The following is a 5,000-nucleotide window of genomic DNA, read 5'->3' on the forward strand; positions in this document are numbered from 1 at the left end:
ACCTTTGGTTACACGGACTTATCTCTCTCTCTCCCCCTCTCTCTCTCTGTGTGTGTGTGTGTGTGTGTGTGAGAGAGTCATCTGTGTGACAGATACTGTGATAATCGTGTTTTCTGCAGTTTTAGCAAAAGTGTGTTTTTCTGCTCACTTTAAACAACAGAGCAACAGAGACACAACATGTCTGAACACATTAGATCTGTGTGTGTGTGTGTGTGTGTGTGTGTGTGTGTGTGTTCATTGTGACAGCTGGAGCAGCTAAACAGCAAACACACATGACATTCCTTTCTGCCCTTTAAACACCCTCTGAGTCTGACTGTGTGTGTGTGTGTGTGTGCGTGTGTGTGTGTGTGTGTGTGTGTGTGTGTGTGTGTGTGTGTGTGTGTGTGTGTGAGTGTGTGAGTTAGGGGTGGGCGATCTTCCCATCTTCCCAAAATTTCAGATCAAGATATGTATCTGGTATATTGTTTTTTGAAGGCCGATTAAAAGAGCAGACTGGCCGAAATAATATGAAATTCCATCCATCCATCTTCTTCCGCTTATCCGGTGCCGGGTCGCGGGGGCAGCAGTCTAAGCAGAGATGCCCAGACTTCCCTTTCCCTAGCCACTTCCTCTAGCTCTTCCGGGGGGACACCGAGGCGTTCCCAGGCCAGCCGAGAGACATAGTCTCTCCAGCGTGTCCTAGGTCTTCCCCGGGGTCTCCTCCCGGTGGGACGTGCCTGGAACACCTTCCAGGGAAGGCGTCCAGGAGGCATCCGGAACAGATGCCCGAGCCACCTCAGCTGACCCCTCTCGATGTGGAGGAGCAGCGGCTCTACTCTGAGCTCCTCCCGAGTGACCGAGCTCCTCACCCTATCTCTAAGGGATCGCCCAGCCACTCTGCGGAGAAAGCTCATTTCGGCCGCCTGTATCCGGGATCTTGTCCTTTCGGTCATGACCCAAAGCTCATGACCATAGGTGAGAGTAGGAACGTAGATTGACCGGTAAATCGAGAGCTTCGCCTTGCGGCTCAGCTCCTTCTTCACCACGACAGACCGGTACATCGACCGCATTACTGCTGAAGCTGCACCGATCCGTCTGTCAATCTCCCGTTCCATCCTTCCCTCACTCGTGAACAAGACCCCAAGATACTTAAACTCCTCCACTTGAGGCAGGAACTCTCCACCAACCTGAAGTAGGCAAGCCACCTTTTTCCGACTGAGGACCATGGCCTCGGATTTGGAGGTGCTGATTCTCATCCCAGCCGCTTCACACTCGGCTGCAAACCGTCCCAGTGCATGCTGAAGGTCCTGGTCTGATGGGGCCAACACGACAACATCATCCGCAAAGAGCAGAGACGAAATCGTGTTGTTCCCAAACCAGACACCCTCCGGCCCCTGGCTGCGCCTAGAAATTCTGTCCATAAAAATTATGAACAGAACCGGCGACAAAGGGCAGCCCTGCCGGAGTCCAACATGCACCGGGAAGAAGTCTGACTTACTGCCGGCAATGCGAACCAAGCTCCTGCTTCGATCGTACAGGGACCGGACAGCCCTTAGCAAAGGACCCCGGACCCCATACTCCCGGAGCACCCTCCACAGGCCGCCACGAGGGACACAGTCGAATGCCTTCTCCAAATCCACAAAGCACATGTGGATTGGTTGGGCAAACTCCCATGAACCCTCCAGCACCCTGTAGAGGGTATAGAGCTGGTCCAGTGTTCCACGGCCCGGACGAAAACCGCACTGTTCCTCCTGAATCCGAGGTTCTACTATCGGCCGTATTCTCCTCTCCAGTACCCTGGCATAGACTTTCCCGGGGAGGCTGAGAAGTGTGATCCCCCTGTAGTTGGAACACACCCTCCGGTCCCCCTTCTTAAAAAGAGGGACCACCACCCCGGTCTGCCATCCCAGAGGCACTGTCCCCGACTGCCACGCGATGCTGCAGAGGCGTGTCAGCCAAGAATATGAAATTGAATTAAAAAATAAATCTCTAAATTAAACCGACTTACTTTAGATGTAACTTCTTGATTCTGTAATCATATCATATTACTGTATTCTTCACGGATAAAGAAATAGTTTGGGACAAAAATATGAATAAAAAGGCAAGATTTTAATAAAAGTCAAGGTAACACTACTTTAACGCGGAGCTCAGTGAAAACGACACGGATATGACGGTGAGATATAAATGTGCATATGCTGGCGGTAATGAGAAAGTATTAATAGTGTTTGCCTTTATGCTACTAATAATATAAGCTACGCTATGATAATCTTTCATATGCAGTTCACATTCTCTGTTGAACACTTCTATCCAGTGATGCGTTTCGACAAAACTGCTCAACAGAGACCACAGCTAATGAAGCTAATCAGCTAATGAAGCTAATCAGCTAATGAAGCTAATCGACCAATGAAGCTAATCAGCTAATGAAGCTAATCAGCTAATGAAGCTAATCAGCTAATGAAGCTAATCAGCCAATGACAGTGAATGTGAGCACTGTGCGGAAAGTAAAAGATTGCGAGGACATAAAAGATCACGGTCTGGAAAGTAGATCGTGGAGGTCTTCGAGATTGATCACGATATAAAGTCGTCAGATCGCGCACCGCTAGTGTGAGTGGAAGGGTTCTCCTGATTGGTCCAGTGTTGTTGTATTGATCTGAGTCACTCATGCAGACACACACTGTGTGTTCAGCGTTACTATCGTATCGTTCACCGAACCGCCACTATTGTGCTTTTTTAGATATAATCGTTCATGTAGTGTGTGATATAGCTCAAACACTGTAGCTGTATATTAGCATAATCCCTGCCTCTGGTGTTGATTGGCTGAACAGCGTCTCTAAGCCCCGCCCTCAAACACTGTAGCTGTATATTAGCATAATCACTGCCTCTGGTGTTGATTAGCTGTACAGCGTCTCTTAGCCCCGCCCTCAAACACTGTAGCTGTATATTAGCATAATCCCTGCCTCTGGTGTTGATTGGCTGAACAGCGTCTCTAAGCCCCGCCCTCAAACACTGTAGCTGTATATTAGCATAATCCCTGCCTCTGGTGTTGTTTGGCTGAACAGCGTCTCTTAGCCCCGCCCTCAAACACTGTAGCTGTATATTAGCATAATCCCTGCCTCTGGTGTTGATTGGCTGAACAGCGTCTCTTAGCCCCGCCCTCAAACACTGTAGCTGTATATTAGCATAATCCCTGCCTCTGGTGTTGATTGGCTGAACAGCGTCTCTTAGCCCCGCCCTCAAACACTGTAGCTGTATATTAGCATAATCCCTGCCTCTGGTGTTGATTAGCTGAACAGCGTCTCTTAGCCCCGCCCTCAAACACTGTAGCTGTATATTAGCATAATCCCTGCCTCTGGTGTTGATTGGCTGAACAGCGTCTCTTAGCCCCGCCCTCAAACACTGTAGCTGTATATTAGCATAATCCCTGCCTCTGGTGTTGATTGGCTGTACAGCGTCTCTAAGCCCCGCCCTCAAACACAGTAGTGTATCTGAGACTGGAAGAGTTCGGTTCGTGTTGTTCGTGTGGAGAAGACGCTGTTCTCTGAGATTGATACGGTAAAACCCACGCCATCGATACTGTGATCAAGAGCTGAGATTCAAATATGATAATGAGCGTTTCCTTTCTGACCAATCACAGCAGAGCAGCTCTCAGAGAGGCGGGGCTTAGAGAGACTGAATCTGACCAATCACAGCAGAGCAGCTCTCAGAGAGGCGGGGCTTAGAGAGACTGAATCTGACCAATCACAGCAGAGCAGCTCTCAGAGAGGCGGGGCTTAGAGAGACTGAATCTGACAAATCACAGCAGAGCAGCTCTCAGAGAGGCGGGGCTTAGAGAGACTGAATCTGACCAATCACAGCAGAGCAGCTCTCAGAGAGGCGGGGCTTAGAGAGACTGAATCTGACCAATCACAGCAGAGCAGCTCTCAGAGAGGCGGGGCTTAGAGAGACTGAATCTGACAAATCACAGCAGAGCAGCTCTCAGAGAGGCGGGGCTTAGAGAGACTGAATCTGACCAATCACAGCAGAGCAGCTCTCAGAGAGGCGGGGCTTAGAGAGACTGAATCTGACCAATCACAGCAGAGCAGCTCTCAGAGAGGCGGGGCTTAGAGAGACTGAATCTGACCAATCACAGCAGAGCAGCTCTCAGAGAGGCGGGGTTTAGAGAGACTGAATCTGACCAATCACAGCAGAGCAGCTCTCAGAGAGGCGGGGTTTAGAGAGACTGAATCTGACCAATCACAGCAGAGCAGCTCTCAGAGAGGCGGAGCTTAGAGAGACTGAATCTGACAAATCACAGCAGAGCAGCTCTCAGAGAGGCGGGGCTTAGAGAGACTGAATCTGACCAATCACAGCAGAGCAGCTCTCAGAGAGGCGGGGCTTAGAGAGACTGAATCTGACCAATCACAGCAGAGCAGCTCTCAGAGAGGCGGGGTTTAGAGAGACTGAATCTGACCAATCGTAGCAGAGCAGCTCTCAGAGAGGCGGGGCTTAGAGAGACTGAATCTGACAAATCACAGCAGAGCAGCTCTCAGAGAGGCGGGGCTTAGAGAGACTGAATCTGACCAATCACAGCAGAGCAGCTCTCAGAGAGGCGGGGTTTAGAGAGACTGAATCTGACCAATCACAGCAGAGCAGCTCTCAGAGAGGCGGGGTTTAGAGAGACTGAATCTGACCAATCACAGCAGAGCAGCTCTCAGAGAGGTGGGGCTTAGAGAGACTGAATCTGACCAATCACAGCAGAGCAGCTCTCAGAGAGGCGGGGCTTAGAGAGACTGAATCTGACAAATCACAGCAGAGCGGCTCTCAGAGAGGCGGGGCTTAGAGAGACTGAATCTGACCAATCACAGCAGAGCGGCTCTCAGAGAGGTGGGGCTTAGAGAGACTGAATCTGACCAATCACAGCAGAGCGGCTCTCAGAGAGGCGGGGTTTAGAGAGACTGAATCTGACCAATCACAGCAGAGCAGCTCTCAGAGAGGCGGGGCTTAGAGAGACTGAATCGAGATGCATGTAAACCTGTTGTAGG

The 5,000-nt window shown here is 50.4% G+C and overlaps 1 protein-coding gene across 3 annotated transcripts in view; it reads left to right on the forward strand.

Annotated features, from left to right (window-relative positions):
• LOC306986331 (kinesin-like protein KIF1C) overlaps nt 1-5,000 on the forward strand; it is a gene marked incomplete at its 3' end in the record, with an annotated part of 32,890 nt that overhangs the window by 1,112 nt on the left and 26,778 nt on the right. The gene's annotated exons all lie outside the window — the stretch shown is intronic.

Source organism: Phoxinus phoxinus (genome assembly GCF_949152265.1).
Source record: "Phoxinus phoxinus genome assembly, chromosome: 18".
NCBI classification, from domain to species: domain Eukaryota; kingdom Metazoa; phylum Chordata; class Actinopteri; order Cypriniformes; family Leuciscidae; genus Phoxinus; species Phoxinus phoxinus.